Below are 18659 nucleotides of genomic sequence, written 5' to 3' on the forward strand. Positions count from 1 at the left end.
TTGAATCTTTGTTACAATGTCCACCTCTGGAATGGGAACAGCTATTTTTCTGTTTTGGAGATAAGAGATTTATGGAGCCATTCAGAAAGTAGGTATCAGAGAGCTGCAAATGTTGACAGTGTAGCTTAATTTCTCTGAGTAATTTGGTCTTGATTTTCATCCATACAATGTTAAATATATTTACAAGCATTAATTGCATGTAAGGCAGAAGCAGTTTTCCGGAAGTATCCTTTCCTAATCTTTTCTATCTTTAATATGCCTGTTAATTCATTGGTCTGCCTATCAGAGCTGTTTCTCTGTGGTTTGAGTGTATGATAAAGAGACTTAATTTACACGTATAAAAGTCTACTAAATTTTGTGCTTTTTTCAATTCATATTTACCCAGAGTATAGCTTTTTCAGTAACATAAGCTGAAACTGAGGCAGTGTAATAGTTGCAAAAACAGGCACTGTGATTAAATTACTGTTCCATCCTTTCAAGGAGGTAGATCCTTGGGGCAAAAGACCTGTATTTAACTCCTAGCTCTGTCACTTTTTCTTTGGATGAACTATTCAACCTTTTTCCAAACATTTGTTCATCTTTCAAATACGAATGACACCTTGCAGAGCTTCTGTGAAGATTAAATGAGCTAACATATAAGAACTTAGTTCAGTGCCTGGAACGCAGTAGGACCTCAGCAGATGGTTGCCAGGCTAATGAAAACCAATTGCGTTTTTTTGATGTTAACAGATCCCAGTACCCTGGGATACATCTATAATTTATGATGATCCAGTTTCAACACAATTGGGCTGTCATTCACTTCTCCTAGCTGTCCTACATCTTTTTATTTGTTTACTTCCTTTGAGTCATTCATCTTCCCTTCTTTCTATATTAGGAAATATCTGACTTTGCAGAATAGCTATGGACATATACACTGTTTATCAGCCCCTCAAAAAGACAGGTAATTTATTAGCAAGAACTTAGTGACTACAGCAAATTTTTGACAGTTTTCTATGTTTTTCTACATCTTAGGTTAAATAATATGGTGTTAGCCTCCCGTCTGTGAAGAATACATAAATGCAAAAATTCAAATCCCCTTTTACTGGGTGCATTAGAAAGGGGGGCAAGTGTTTCTGCCTTTTTTTCTCTTGGCCTTTTTGCTGTGTTTCTCTCCTTTATCACCAATTGTTGAGTGGGAAGTATAGGATTCTCTGTTCCAGTCCTTATAAATATTTTATTTTCACATTTTTCTGAATTTTGGGTCTATACTTTGGATCTGGTGATCATGAATCAGTTGCTTGACCTTCGAGTCTCAGTTTTCCCATCTTCAAGATCTGGATAATATTAAATACCTGGCGGGACTGTTGTAAAGATTGTTAAAAAGTAGTTAAAATGTTCACACATATGTAAATACCGAATAGTTTCTCTAGTGTGAGAAACTGAAAGTGTAAATAATGATGAAATGAATAATTGATAATGGGAAATAGGAAGAAAAGGTCCAAGGGGGTAGGGGAAGTGGGAGGGGTAGGGGAAAGGAAAGAAGGGAAAGGAAAAATTATGAGAAGAGGAAAAAATGGAAACAAAGTCTTTGTAAATGAGGAAGGGTGGAGGGGTGAAGGGAGGACAGGAAATGAGGAAAAATAAGAACCAAAAGAACCAAGATATATCATGTAAAGGTAGAAGTACCCAATGATAAATGTAAATATATTGTATACCTAAAATGTAGCAATAAACGAATCTAAGGAAGAAAAAAGTAGTTAAAATGTTTAATGCATTAGAAAACACTGAACTTGAAGCTAGGAGAGTAGATAAATTGAAGGAAAACTTGAAGTTGGGATATGATAGATTTGTTTTAAGAGTGACTAGTGTGGCTAGATCACAGAACCCCTGTGTTCTTCTTTTGTTCATACTCCCAATTGGCTTGTCTTCTGACCTTTTCCTGTTTTTTTTTCCTTGATCAAGAATGATCAATTTGAGGGAAATAAGGACAGGATTGGATGGAGGTGAAAGAGAACTGATTTACTCTAACGCAACTCTCCTTACTCTCCCATGTCCCTGGCATGTTGGCCTCTCCTAGACTTGAGACTGGCCTCCCCAGGTATGCTCATATCTTAATTCCCAGAACCTATAAATGCCACCTTCTATGACAAAAAGGGATTTGCAAATGTGATCAAATTAAGGGACTTTAGATGGGGAGATTATCCTGGATTATCTGGCTAAATCCAGTGTAACCACAAGGATTCTATAAGAGAGGCACAAAAGGAACTAGAACATGACAGAAGGCAATGTAAAAATGGAAGGAAGGAAACTTGAAAATGCTATACTACAGGCTTTGCAGTTGGAAGAAGGAACCACAAATTGAGGAATGCTCTAGAGGCTCCAAAAGAGCCAGGAAACAGATTGCCCCATAGAGCTTCTCAAGGGAGTTATAACCCTGCCCATACCTTGGTTTCAGCCTAGTGATGATACCTATTTTTTAATTTTGTCTTCTGGAATTATATGTAAATACATTTTTATTGTTATTGTAAGCAACTAGACTTGTGGTATTTTGTTACAGTGGCAATAAGAAGCTAATACGGCAGAAGTTGTGATTAAATTTTATTGTAGATTCTATGAGTGACAAGAGTGCTGTTTATATCTTTAATGCCATCCACCTAGGAGCATTTAGGGTGACTCACCACACTAATTTACCCTGTCTTGGCAATGAAATACCTTCTTTCTATAAAACTGCTCAGTCTCATCAAAGAGAACCACTGGTTACCCTAGATATATCAAATTTTCTAGAATTTTCTGTCTTAGTTATGGGGCATCTGTCTCCAAAGACTTCTGCTTTTTTTTTTTAAAAAGCAATGTTATATGAAAAAATGTTCAACATCACTGGTCATTCGAGATGCAGATGAAAACAACACTGAGATTCCACCTCACTCCAGAAAGAATGGCTGCTATCAAGAAATCAACCAATAACAAATGCTGGCGAGGTTGTGGGGAAAGAGGAACCCTTCTTCATTGTTGGTGGGAGTGCAGACTGGTGCAACCACTGTGGAAATCAATATGGAGTTACCTCAAAGAACTAAAGCTAGAAGCCCCATTTGACCCAGCTATTCCCCTGCTGGATATCTTCCCAAAAGAATGAAAAGAATCGTACCACAGTGATATATGCTCACCCATGTTTACAGCGGCACAGTTTATAATAGTTAAAACTTGGAAACAGCCCAATTGCCCATCAACTGGAGACTAGATAAAGAAGATGTGGCTATTTTTATAAAATGGAATACTACTCAACCATAAAGAATGAGAAGCTAGAGACATTTATAGCTAAGTGGATGCAAACTGAGGTCATACTTTTAAGTGAAATAAATAGGACACACATGTGTAAATACCAAATAGTTTCTCTGGTGTAAAAAACTAAAAGTGTAAATAAGGATCAAAATGCATAATTGATAATGAGAAATAGGAAGAAAAGGTCTAAGGGTGTAGGGGATGTGGGAGGCGTAGGGGAAAGGAAAGAAGGGAAAGGAAAAATTATGAGAAATGGAAAAAAATGGAAACAAAGTCTTTGTAAATAGGGAAGGGTGGAGGGAGTGAAGGGAAGGCAGGGGAATGGGGAAAAAATAAGAACCAAGATACGTCATGTAAAGGTACAAGATTCCAATGATGAATGTAACTGTACTGTATACCTAAAATGTACCATAAAGTTAATGGAAAAAAAAAAAAGCAACTTTATCTGTTTTTCACATCTACCATCAATGTTTCAAATTCATTACTCATTTTCTAGTTTTCAATTCAGACACCAACTCAGTTTGACACAAATGAGTTTGGTTCATCCTCTAATGTTGGCCCTAACCTCTCTATGTCACTTTTCTTTGGCTCATATTCTGAATGGATAATGCTGTTTATACTCTGGTGATATCTCACCCACTCCTCAAACTCCCTGATCTCAGTTTTGCTGCTTATCAGTGTAGCTCTGGGTTTGAAAGACTTTGTTTTGCTCTGGAACTTCTGTAAATTTGTCTACAATGTTGTGTCATTCTTGTTTGGACTGAGAGGCAATGGAAGTGATCTTGATTCACTGTCCTTTAAATGTCAATTCATAAGTCTAGCAGTGTGGGGCATATTGAACTCTCATGTGTGATGCCCCAGTTCAATATTACTCCTTACCCTGAATGACTCTCACATAAAAGGGATTTAATACACAAATATATAATCAGGAGGGAAATTACTCTCATAACGCAAGAGATTCTCAACTTTACAAAAGATTTATCTTCCTGGTTTACTTCAATATCAAGTCTCCATAGTGAATTCAAAATGATTTGATTTCCAACAGAAAAAATTTACCATTTCCAAGCACCACATTTGTGGTGCTAAATGCTGTAAGCTTGTGTTAACTCTGTAAATGCTCTAATTGGTTGAGTATGTGATATTTAATTATGTTTATTCAGTTGATTACACACCTCTGATCTTACAAAGTCCTGTGTTCTAAGGCGTTTTGAATCTATCTCATCTATTCTTACTTCCCTCTGCGTGGTAGGCTACCTACCAGCTAGGCAGCCATCCCCAAGGAGCCTGTGATAATTGGTAAGCCTTTGCATCCCCTCTTTTCTATTCTGTGGGGGTCTTCTCCTTCTCCAACTCTTCTATCAGCAATAGTGGCAGTTCATTTTGAGTGCAGGATATATTACAGCCAGTGGCTTTCAGAAGTTCTAGACCAATATTCTCCTATTCGTCCTCAATTCCCTTTATTGCCAGGCTGGCTCTGACCTTTCCATCCCATTCTGATAATTGTCCAATTGTCTTATTCTGAGAGCTAGTCCTTACTTTGTATCTTGGCTCTGATTAATGTTTTACTCCCTGTGCTTGAGACCTTATCTTGGTAGCCTTCCCCCTTATCTTCATTCTCCTAGGACTGGCCCCTATCTTGGTTTTGTCAGCACTGTTTGCCCCTCCCACCACACTATGAATACTCCCTAAATTCCAGTCCAATGTCTGCATTCTGCTAGCTGCTAACATACCAATAGTCAGCTTTAGAAATTATCTAAATACTATCCATTCTTGGATTTTTGATTTCCATTTTACTGCTAAGTAATCTGAAGGCAGAAACTATGTCTCATTTATCTCCCTTTCCCAAATACACACCTCAATGCTTTTCTTGTGCTCAATGAAGCTTGCTCAATAGGTGAGAAATTGAACAAATGAATCAATGAATAAATGAGTTAATAAATGAAATACCAAACATGAGACAGCAGTTACTTTTTTTTTTTGTATTGGGTCCCTGATACCCACGTTGTCTGGACTACTACTCATTACCTGTTGTTCATCCTCTTGATGTCCTGGTCTTCCTGCCAGATTGGATTCCTTCCCATCACCAGCACCAAAGAATAAGCATTAAAGTCTTTGCCCAAACTTAATATTTAGATTTATTACCAGATCTTGGTCATACCCAATCCATCACTTGTCCTCAAGGGGTCTGTGTTCTTTTTTCCACTCTTTTTATTGGTTATACAGATTAATGGGTTTCATTTTGGCACATCCATACATTTACATAACTATTTTGATCAATTTCATTCCACATTACTTCCCTTGGCCCACCTTTTCCCCAGTTTCCCACTTTTTAGAGTTTTAATGCATATATTTTGCTCATATCCATCCTCCCGTCACCTCCCTTTACACCCTCTCCTCATCCGTCTTGCTCCCTTCTCTTTTCCTAATAACAGTCTCTCTTCTACCTACTTGCTTGTCATATTTTATTATATTCAACATATTAGGGAGAAACACTACATTTCTCTTTGTGCATCTGGTTTATTTTGTGCAGCATGATAATCTCTGGTTTTATCCATTTTCCTGCAAATGATAGAATTTTGTTCTTTCTTATGGTTTATTAATATTAAATTGTATATATATATATGTCACATTTTTAAAAATCCATTTATCCTTTGATAGACACCTAGGCTGGTTCCATATCTTGGCTATTGTGAATAGTTCTGCCATGAACATGAGTATACAGGTATCGCTACAGTATGCTGACTTTAATTGCTTTGGGTATATACAAAGAGGGGTCTATATTCTACTAAGTTATTCAAGGCAAATATAAATGAGCAGAGAGCTGTGGTTGAATGTGGAGGGATTTTGGATTCATTTGAGAAGACTACAGAAGGATCATTCATTCACTCATAAACACTTTTGGAGCACCTATGTATTTGTCAGAATCTCAAAGAAAAGAGGGGCATGTTTATATTGGGATAAATATTTACAGATGGCCTAATTAAAAATGCATAAGTGGAGTATAAGAAAGCATAAGGGGGAGTCAACTCTAAGGGAGCTGTTGAGCTGTTATCCCCAAAGGTAAGATCCCAATGGGTGAGGGGAAGGTATGTGTACTCAAACCTGAAGGAGAGAGTGGAGTAGAAGAGATAGTGTTGAGAGGATTCACTTACTCTCTGATGGTGGATACAACTAGCCCATAATAACCTTGCAGACAGAGAACCAGGAGAATAGCTGTGGCTGTAACTCCTTTCCCTCCCTCTAATATCCTACTGGAGCTCTTCTTCAGTTGTGCCAAACTGGAAGCCAGAGGACACAGGACCTCTCTTGTGACAGAGAATAAGGTGAAATACCATAAAATGTGGCTCTGAATGGATAACATCATTTTCTATGTGTACAACTGTGAGCTAAGTGTTGAGAGGCTTCTAGGAAGCATTGAATTGTCACTGAAATACTGAAGAAAAAGAAAAACAATTTTGTGACTGAAAAGTCATTAGCATTGCTTGGCAGAGAGTTTTAATTAACTCAACACATATACACATACACACACAATAATTCAAGGCCACTTCCTTGTTCAAACAATACCAATCCCAGTATCCATTGTTATTAAAGATTCTCTTTGTGCTCAGAATCCTACTCTGAATCTCCCCTGAGGACCAAATGTGAATGAAGCTTTTGATTTAGCTTTCTTGCCTGACTTTCTGTAGTTGCTAAAGATTTAAGTGGCAAAACAGCAGTGGTTCCTACCTTGACTTTGCCTCCTGAAAGGTGGTGATGTAAGACACTAGATTTTCTGGTGTTGCATGACCGTTGAGATGTAATTCTGGCTGGTGTGGAGTGCTAATATCAATGTGTTTCTTAGTTTCCTTAGGAGATTTGTTTTATTCATTGCTCTTTCTTTCCTGCTTCCTATGTGTTGAGCTGTAAGAAGGCAAATAGCAAGGAAGATAACTAACAATAGAAACATTTAGTCCATTAGAATGAAATAACTGGGATACATTGAGAATTTTCCATGAATGCCCTGACGTGTGCAGGAAGGCTCAGGGTTGCTACAAGAACTGTAGAAAGAGTAAACCAACAACAATGAAAACAGCATCCAGCCCTAACAAAATGCCCGCTGCATTAATAGACAACCCAGTCCTTGGAAACTGGATAGTTCTAAGAGAAGTTGTGGGAGCTGCAAACTGGAGAGTACCCATTCATTCTAAGAGTGTTCACCTACACAATTTAGAACAATGAGGTTCAGGCCAAATAAAACATATTTGAGAGAAGCATTTGGCTTTTGGGTCCACATTTTTGTAATCTCTGAATTCTGTTTGACTAATCTCTGTGAGGGTAGAGGTTAAGGTCAGGAATGGGGAAAATGTGGTAAGATGACTACACTGTGGATAGCTGAAAAGTGGGGAGGGGTTCTTAAAACAGTGCACCCTTGAGTTATGATCAACCTGACATACGAACAACTTGGGTTACAACTGCACATTTGGTTTTAATTTAAGAACAAAGTCTTGAGTTATGACCAAATGCCAGCCACTTGTGCTTCCAGATAGACTCAGATACAGAATTAATCCATAAAGAGTTCTGGAAGGAACATTACAACATCCTTTCCTATATGGGGTTAATTGAGAGATCCTGGGCCGAAGTCTCCCTAAGGACACTGAGATCTGCTTGTATACAGGAGAAAGACTTTGAAGGCTGTGTAGAGGAGCCTGAACCTTCAATTGACCAACTTGAGTTACAACCAGCTCTCATGAAGGAATTGAGTTCATAAGTCAAGTGTACACTGTACTCTGAGGAAAGATTGAGGGAAAAATTCCCACATAAGATGATAGTGAGGGGATTCTGATGCTACCTTAGGGCCAGTGTGTAGCATCTTGCTTACTATTAGTTTTATGGGAACAGTTTTCTAATAAACAATATTTTTTTTTCTCACTGACTCTCATATAGGAGATATGGGGCTGGAATCAGGCCTAAACAGTAGGACATAGCTTAAACCATTTTTCATGACTATTGTTTAAAAAATTCATATAAATTCTTAGAAAATAAAATAGATATTTGTGTTGATTTAAAATTTAGTACAATATTCTTCTTATTTGCCTTCATATTAGTAAATCATAAGATTAGCATTAATCTGATAGTTATATATTGAGACATTCAATTCTCTGGTTAATTCTAGTAGGCCAAATTCTCCAACTCCTTCTTTAATATGCCTTTTTCGATGACCAAAAGTAGGCTTTCCAACCCACTACCACCACCACAGTACATTTCTTAAATCATTTCTATTCTGAAAATCTTTGGAAGTGTTTTAGAATTGCAGTAGTTTTTTTTTAAAAAAATGAATATAGAATTAACCAGGATGGGATTGTCAGAATTTGGAAGTGATCCTGGCTAGGAGACACATAAATGCTAAGTACAGCCAAATAGAGGAGGCTGGCAGGCACAATAAATCTAGGCAGAAATGGGATAAAGTCCAGAAAGGTCAACTTTTGCCATGAGGAAATAGGCAGTCTAGAGGAGTCTAACAGTAGCAATGGTTGGATGTGGCCAGGAGGTTTAGCGACCACTAATCCTGAGAAAAAGGCTGATGGTACTCTGCTATCTCAAGACATTTGTCAATAAACAGAGCTATTCTATGGTCAAAGACCTATAGCCCAAAGGCAGAGATGCTGGGATCATAAGGTAGTTTTCATACCTAGTTTTCTACCATATTTGTCTTAGGTAATACCTTGGACAACACAGATTGAAAATTTGAACCTCAAATAGCCTACCCATAACTCTAAGAAAATTATCCCAAAATGGGCCCAGGACAGTTTTATATGCACATGTAAATTGGGTAATGCTGATGTCTTCCCAGAAATGAAAGAAGCTTACCAAATTTAGGCAGTGACCTTGAGTGAGCCTCTTACAGGCATTCCAGAGTATAACTCTTTAGAATTACCCAGTGTTCATGGCTTCTTGCCATTGGGTTATGAAAGAATGTCAGGTATAGAAAACTCCTAAAATTTTAAATAGTTTTCCAGAGGAATAAAAGTAAAGGGACACATTAAAAAACTGAGATGAATATTGAGGCTTTATTTTTCTATGGATTTCAACTGTTTTCATTTTTTTCACTTAGTTTAATAACACAGATTTGATTTGTTTAATGACTCTATAAAAGTATGGAAGGCAGCCAGGTGTGGTGGCACAAACTTGTAGTCCCAACACTTTGGGAGGCTTAGGCAGGAGGATTGCAACTTCCAGTTCAGCCTGAGAAACTTAGTAACTTAGTGAGACATTGCCTCCTAAAAAATTTCAAAAAAGGCCCAAGGATTGTGAAGGCCCTTGTTCAATCCTCCAGTACTGCAAAAACATATGGAGAGGTTATAAAGAACTCTAATGTTTATACAGGTAGAATTTACAAAGTGCTAAGTATTGTGCTGTTTACTTACATCACTGCCTCAATAATCTAGTTAGACAGGAATTTTTGTCCTCATTTTAAAGTAAGGCAATGGTGATTCAGAGAGGCTGACTAGATTGCTTAAAGTCACACAGCTAGAAAAATAACAGAGCCAGAATTGGTTGTAACTGTCTGCAAAGTCTACATTCTTTCTGTCATAAGCTGCATTTTTTTAAACAGATTTTGTTACATTCAGATATTTTTAATTCCATACAATGCAAATAGAAGTGTAACTCATTTTATAAGATGACACTGTGCAATCTGTAGACCTCTGATAAATGTCAAATTAGTAACAAGCTGAATATTTAAAAATACAATGGTTTAACAGTAACTTTCACATATGATTTCTTTTGTATAGAAAGATGAACAAAATAAAAGCTTGATGAATTTTAGTGTAAGATTTCGCCTCTTGGGTTTTAATTGCTGTATTTTTTATTATCTGATGGTGCTTCTGGATTTTAATAATCATCAGCTTTCGTAACTAATACCAGTGTGTATCGGTAATAAGCTTTGCTTTATGAATGAATTAATGAAAATATTGGCCATGTTTTTCCCAAAGGAGATGTTAATGACATTTCCTGTAACCCAATGAGGCTAGTAAGTCTTCGAAATGTAAAATTTTGAATCTGCTATTTTAATCTTTAAACTGTGCACTTTATTTTACTCTGGGGAGAACCCCAACATTGCTTTATTATTATTTTCTTGGTTGTTTCTTTTAAATCCCAAGATTCAAGTAATGCTTCAGAAAATATGAGAAACTAAATGCCACATTTACAATTGTTTTTGAAAGGCCTAACCTTTATTACAGTAACTGGGTAAATACAATTCAAAAGGGTTTACTTTTCATAAATTAAATGGTATGTTTGTAGACTGAAAGGTCAATTTTTCAGCAGAGTCTGGTTTTCAAAAAGGATGATTTTTTCCCCCCGCAGAAATCAAGGAAGCTAATTTGTTCTACATATATGATATGTAAACCCAAAGACAGCTTGCCTGATTTAAAGCTCATTACCTTGTGACATGAGAGAACTTTTTTTCCTTCAAAATTTTTTTTATTTGTATTAGTACATGTTTGCAGTACATAATGATTACATTCCTTGTGGGGAGTTGATACGTGTACATAACACATCTTAATACTCTTCATGTCCCCTTTCCTTCCTGTCCCTTCCCACTTCCTCCATCTCTTGGTCCCCTTCCCATTTGCAAAAGTGGATCCTTTTAATTCTAATTTCCAGTGTTCTTGGTTTCCATCCGACCTTCTCTGCTTCACCATTACCACCTCCATTCTTGCTGTAATTAAGTCAGTTGTCCACTAAGTCCTCTTTTTAAGATGGAGTGTAAATGTTGGCTTCTGAAGAAAGATGTGAAAAAACTTTGGATTGGAATATTTAGTTTTCTACATTCAGAGAATTGAATTTGTATTCTGAGATATAAAACCCACTCATGCTCTACATTACAACTTTGAGTCTATTGAGTCATTTTGAGTCTTGCTATAGGAAATATTATTTGTCCTCTTTTCATTAAAAAAATCCCCTTTTCATTATCCAAATTACTTATTAAAAATCTTAACCCATTTTAAGATCTCTCTCTCTCTCTCTCTCACACACACACACACACACACACAGACACACACACACACACACATGCACCTTCACACTGAATTAAATTCTGCCTGTTGGTTTTGGATGCAGGTATTTGTTTTGGCTCTGGACTCAGTTTTGAAATCCAGTTACTTTCCAAAGAAATGCACAAGGGAAATCATGCTTTGAGACTGCTGGCTTTCAGAATAGCCTTCCCAGAGCAAATATAATTGAAAGATGGAGTCTTAGGCCTGACTCATTCCCAGGTTTTAAAGTTGTTCTTTAGTTTCACACAGATAAACAGGTAGCCATCTATGGGATTATGTTATGGAATAATAATAGCAGATACTAAATACTAAATACAAAGAATGGCAAACACTTGTTCCAATAAGGGTATGTAAGCAATTGTTTCTCTTAATATGCTTTATGCTTTTGTCAGTGTAGGAGTTCAGTTTAGTTCAATACATTAAGCACTTATGTGATAGGCTCTGTGTTTGGGACTGGGGATTTAGGAAGCAAAGGTCCAAAGGGGTAGGAGAAGTGGGAGGGGTAGGGGAAAGGGAAGAAGGGAAAAGAAAAAACATGAGAAAAGGAAAAAATGGAAATAAAGCCTATGTACATAGGGAAGGGTGGAGGGGGTGAAGGGCTGGCAGGGGAATGGGAAAAACATAAGAACCAAATTACATCATGTAAAGGTACAAGTTCCCAGTGATAAACATAAATGTATTGTATACCAAAAATGTACCAATAAAATAATTTAAGAAAAAAAAAGAATAAGGGACCAGTTGTATCTTTTTCCTTTCTTCTAAATTCATTTTCTTGGTCATAGAATCCTTTTATCTTTTTTTCTTCCTTCCTCCTTTCTTTCTTCTCTTCCTTCCCTTTTATTCTTTTTGCAGTCGGCAAAATGTGTGAAAACTCCCATTTTAGAATGTTATGCTGGGAAATTGTTAATATTTTTTTAAATTCTTGATACTCACAGGCTTGTTTTGAGGACAAATAAATATGAGGCAGGTTCTTATCCCAGCCCTATGGATCATTAAAAGCCAGAGGTGTGACAAATCATTTTATCTTTCTGAGCTTATATTAGATTAGCTTCTTATTTTTTTCCAGCTCTTACTTTGCCTTATTGGCCCAAAATGTTTGGCTCAGGCTCCTCATATTTTAACCTCACAACATGTTTGCTGCAACAGCATTGGAATTAATTTAATTCATCCAGTATTATTATTTTACAGAATCACTTTACTAGGCTCTGTGGGCAATACAACAATGAGTCAGACCCAGTCCTGTCTTCTGGGCTCTACCAGTCTTGGCCAGGGAAAGATAATTATGGAAGTAATTAAAAGAAACCAGGAAGTAAGAAATGCCACAATAGAAATGAACAAAACACAATGGCAAATTTGAAGGAGGGAGAGATCACACGTAACAGGATATATCTAAGCGGGTTTTCCTGGGGGGGTGGCAGCATTTGAAATGGGCTTTGGAGAATGGGTATGTTTTAATAAACAATGATGCATAGAAGGCCTGTCTAAGCACAAGGAGCAAAAGCAAAAAATTGGGGTGGAAACACACAGAGAATGTCTGTCTGCAATGCAGGGTTCCTGTACGAAATGGTGGGAGATAAGGCTGGAAGGAGAATTTGGAATCATGCTGAGGGAGGCTTTGCATGCCAAGCTGAAGAATTTGTAGCTAATTCTGTAGGCAGTGTAGGGATGGTATCAAAGCTTTTTAAAATGTTTATTTACTTAACAGAGAATGACATGATCAAATACATTTTGCAGGGAAAATACTCTGACCGTTTGTGTAGGTTGAACTGCAAAGAAAGGTAATTTAAAATAGCTAATAAAACCCTTTCCCCCCTGATTGCAGTAGTAATGCAAGTTCATTATGGAAACTCTCGATAATAAAGAGAAGCACAAAGAAAAAAATCACCTGTAGTTTCATCATTTAGCCTTATACATTATTTACATTTTAATGTGTCTCTTGCACTCAGATACATGTTTTTTTCTGTCTGTGTGGTATTGTATGTCTTCTTCAGTTCTGCTCCTCGATATATCAGAAACTATTATCCAGGCCAATCAGGTGAATGCAAAGCTGGTTTAAAAATATAAATTGTGTTACTTTCGAGAACAAACAGCAAGTTTACAATGTCATCAGGTAAAGGTCCTGCTAAGCTTGCTTTAATAAACATAAGAATTACCTGTAATTAGAATGCCAATTATTTCATTACAGTTAGTGCTGCTATTGTACATAATTTTTATAAGTAGCTTAAACATGTGATATTGCCATGCTTCTTCCTTTGTTAGCTCACTAGTATTTCAAAATATTAGTATAATAGAGTATAATAGTAATCCATTACTTTATTTCTGTCCATATTTTTAAGAATTTCAACACAGTGTGCTCCAAATCAATGATGATTTTTCAGCATTAGCATGTTTGTTTAGAAGATTTGTTTCACTACTCTTTGTATTTTTTTCTTTTTATTGGTCATTGAACTGACTTTTTTATTTAGAGGGACTATTCTGATATTCTAATGAGGTTTTGAAATGACACAATGGCATAAATGTTTAAAAGTACGTAACTATCAGAAAATGAAGCTGTTAAGGGTTCCTCTAGGCTTCAGTATTATGGATATCCAGTTTTTTACAATAAGATTTGTTTTCCTGTGTTATATTACTTAACTGAAGGATTATCCAAAAAAATCATTTCACCATCCTTCCTCTGGTTATTAATCTCTTAAATTCATTTCTAATTTCTTCCTCCTCCCAGGTCATAGTAATGCCTCAGTTATATAAATTAATGATGACATGGACTTTCAACTAAAGTGATGTTTCAGTGCTATATTCTCAGTTTAGCTTCTCAGTAGCCTTCCCTGGACCCCTATCTGCTTTATAGCCCTGTATTTCATAACCAGAATGTGGCTCTACCAAGCTCTTGTGGATGTTACTATAAACTGTGCTGAAATGGCTCATAGGATTAGATAAAAGCTATTATACATCTACCCTGGAGTGCTAACATCTAAAATTAGGCATGGAATTTGTAAACTGTAATGAAATGTAAAGAAATGACTTTCCGATGTATTTTGGCCCTGTGCTATGCAATCGCATCCATAATGTATCAGAGAACCTTGTCCTTTTCCCTCTCATGATTAAATGCTGTACTCTTCCTTAACTAGACTACTGAATTGTATGTGTAAATCTCAGTGTCCCTTAACTATTATGAACATCATAAAGCTGGGATGCTCTAATTACCAATATTTTTCCTTTCTTGAATTATTTGCTCTTTCTGGGCTGTCTCTGTGACTTTAGTACATTAATGGCTGACCCAGTCTCAGACGTACAGCTTTTCACTGATCATAGTCTGTGTTTTTGTTCAAAGTGGTGGTAAGAATGCATTTAGAATATTTCCCTTAAATGACAGGGTTGAGAAAATGAAGCCGATTTGCTCAAAGGTCTCTGAAAGAGAAGTCTTTAAACTGTTATGCAGAAGAATCCTTTACACGGGATTCAAAAAAAGTACAACATGTCTGAATATAAGAATATATGAAAATAGAAATCATACAATTAGTGGTTGATTTACTGTGTCACAGGGGGAATTTTCATTTTACAAAGGGACACACTGCAAAGGTCTCAAAATGCGAAGCACTCCTTATGGTATGTAAATTCTTATTGATAGATTATTACTTATTTTGCCACCATAGGCTAAAATTTTACACAAAATTAAAGTGTAAGAATTATTATTTGCAAAAGATATTCTAGCATGAGTCTCCTTTTTTTCTGCAATTAGAGTATACGTCAACAGGGAAAATGGAAGGTTGTTAAACTTCTATTTCTTGAGGACTTACTATGTTCCAGGCCCATTATACATACTATGCTATCTAATTCTTACATCAACTCTATGAATTATAAGCTAGCTTCAAAGATGAAAAGACCAGACAGAACTTGCTCAGAGTTGTACAGCAAATAAGTGGTGACATGGATTCAAATTCATTTCTGTCTTCAAGGAATAAATACTTTATGTTGAGCCAGATACTATTGATTTAGGACATCCTTGTGTATGTGGATTTTTTTTCAGAATTAACATATATAGAGTAAAGGGCAAATACATGGATACTTTTAGTTTGGAGTTCTTTAATTTCATTCTTTAAATGGCTCGAGATTCTTTTCCTTGCTGTTCATTTGGTATAGTCTCCAAGATCTCTCTGTAATAAGAAGGTACATCTTCTGTGAGAGTGATCCCCCAAAACATTCCAAAGCCAAACAGAATTTTCTGAATTTTATTTTGCTTGAGACAATCCATATTGGCATTTCCTTCCATTATGATAATGGACTGGTGTCATATAAGTTCAGGTGCTGTAGCTCTTGATAAGCTTAGTTAAGGTACATTTATTAAGACATTGTGGTGTGGTGAAAGGAACATGAGAATTATAGTCAAATGAAAGTAGATTCTGATCTCATTTTCCCAGTCATTGGCTGTAAAACCTTAATTAAATTACTTCATATCTCTGGCCTCCAGTTTCTTCATCTATTCATTATTTTCTATTTAAGATAAAGAACATCAAGTTTCCCTAAGTGTAATCATTTCCCTTCCACTTTCACTCATAATCATAGGAGAGTTTCAGCCAATCATATCCCTAATTACAAGGAGGGTTCTGTGATAGATACATAATCAGCCTAACCAGAATCATCTTCATCAATCTGGAGGAAGAGAAATTATTTTCCCCTGGATGAGAAGCTCATGTGACATGAGTCAGAAGCTGATATGGCTATTTTATGATCACAAGGGGAATGTCTTAGAATAAAATGGATTTATCCTCTCTTTAAAATTCTCCTTTTTAAAAGAAGATGGGTTTTTTAATTCACTGAAATTAAGATAATCTTAAATACTATATGGTCTTATAAGGTAGTGTCTCTAAGGGTTAAATGAAATATTTCTTAAAAAATGCATAGCACAGAACCTACCATATCAGAGCCCATTAAGGTTATCATTTTCCTTCCTTTGAAAATATATCCAGGGCCCAATGACACAAGAAGAATTTTGTACAAGGAGAGAGATGAGAGTCTTCCAGGACTGTCTTCAACAGTTCAGCTCCACCACATTCTTTCTCTAATCTTGGTACATAGGTCATAGCCATCTCAATGAATCCACACCTATGCCAGCTCTAAAGTGTCCCTTGCTTATCTTCATACAGAGGGCATTAAACAAAGGTCTACTTCAAGTCCTGGCCATTGATGAGATGGTGAATGGCTTATATATGCCAGGATCAAGCAGAAGTGTAGCTCAGGCCCCAGTCATTTCTGGTGAGCTTCTGTAATCAGAGACATGGGTAAATCTTTTCCTTACACACTTTAAAATTCTCATGGTTTTTATTTAATTTTACCAATTTTTGAAACTTGCTCATAAGTTAATTTGACTATTATAACTTGTGAAAGTAAATCATGTCACTTTTCTTCTTAAAATCCTTCAGCTAACATTACCTTCAGAATTGAACCATCTTATTATTGCATGGAAAGCCCTCATAAACTAGCATTTGTTTATCTCTGAAGCTTTATAGATTGTCATTTTCCAATACAAAATCAATGCCTCAGCCAGGCCAGACTATTGGCAATTCCTTGAACATCTCTGGCTTTCACACAACTATTTCTGCTGCATGGATGATCTTTTCTCACCTTTTAAATCCTGCTCTCAGTTGCATACAAAACTCAGCTTAAGCCACACGTGCTCTATGGAAATGTTAATGATATTCTCCCTCTCCCATCTGATTTAGACATACCTTGGGCTTTTTATTATCGGCCTATAGCAACATTATGCCTGACTTACTTTTCTGTTTCCTTCTTTAGAACATGAACTCCTTTTAGGACAAAGACTACATCTTATTTATTTGCATTTATATCACCTAGAACAGTACCTGGAACAGAATACATATTCAGTGCATGCTTAATTTAAGTATCAGTAACTTCATAGTAGAGCTCTAATTATTGCACTGGAAAACTTCATAAATAGAAACATTATTTGTGTTAATATAAAAGTGAAAGATTATTTTATATTAAGAAAAGAAAAATACAATATTTTAGATGATGCTAAAAATCTCAATTGGTATCTTCCTTTGTTTGAAAAAAATGTAGTAATTTCAAGACAGTGGTATCCATATAGGGATAGTTAGAGTAATCATATAGAATAATAGAAAGACAAAAAGTTCAAGACTATAAGAATTTAGTATTTATTAAAGCAAACTTTATGAATTCTTATTCAGTAAATTATATTGGGACATTTTAATAACCACTTAGAAAGAAGACTAAACAAAACAACCCTTTCATAGTATCACCAAAGAATTCCAGATGGATTCAAGATCTAAGAAAAAAGAATTAAGATATGTTATCTACATGTACCAACTTCCCATGGTGAATATAATCATTATGTACTACAAAAATGTAGTAAAAACAATGAAAAATTTTTAAAAGATCTAAATTTAAAAACTAAGAAATATTTGAAAGACAGTATGATTGAGATTAAGAATGCCTGAATTCAAACTCTGACTCTGTCAGATGCTGAGTGTGTAACTTTGGCCATGTCTGCTAATCTTTTTATGATTTAGATTCTTCATCTACAAAATTATGATAATATCAGTCCTTTGTAGGATTATTGTGAGGATTAAGTGAATCAATGCATGTAAAATAATGAGAAGAGTGTCTGGCACATAACAAGCACTAAATGTGGTACCTATAGTATTATTACTTGAAGAAAATATAGTCCAAAATGTATAATAGATAATGTGAAATAGGAAGAAAAGGGGAAAAGGGGAAGGGGAAGTGGTAGATGTAGGGGAAAGGAAAGAAGAGAATGGAATTAATATGAGAAAATGGAAAAATGGAAACAAAATCTTTGTAAATAGGGAGGGATGGAGAGGTTGAAGGGAGGGCAGGGTAAGGGGGAAAAATAAGAACCAAGAGAGACTATGTAAAGGTGCAAATTTCCAATGATGAATGTCATTATATTGTATACCTAAAATGTACCAATGATTAGAATGAATAATCGATAATGCAAAATAGGAACAAAAGGTCCAAAGGAGTAGAAGTAGTGGGAAGGGCAGGGGAAAGGAAAGAAGGGAAAGGAAAAATGATGAGAAATGGAAAAAATGGAAACAAAGTCTTTGTAAATAGGGAAGGGTGGAGGGCATGAAGGGAGGGCTAGGAATGGGGAAAGAGTAAGAACCAAGATGCATCATGTAACGGTACAAGTTCCCAATGAGAAATGTAAATGTGTTGTATACCTAAAATGTACCAATAAAAGAATTTCAGTAAAAAAAAAAAGAAAAAGAAAATATAGTCCAGATATGAGGAAAGGCTCTCAAGGAATAATAAATAGCAAAGGCGGACTTGAAAAAGGACAGATTAATCTATTCGATTATATAG

The sequence above is a fragment of the Heterocephalus glaber genome, unplaced genomic scaffold, assembly GCF_053883595.1.
Source record: "Heterocephalus glaber isolate CG9 unplaced genomic scaffold, H.glaber_assembly_v1.0 deba00001729, whole genome shotgun sequence".
Lineage (NCBI taxonomy): Eukaryota > Metazoa > Chordata > Mammalia > Rodentia > Bathyergidae > Heterocephalus > Heterocephalus glaber.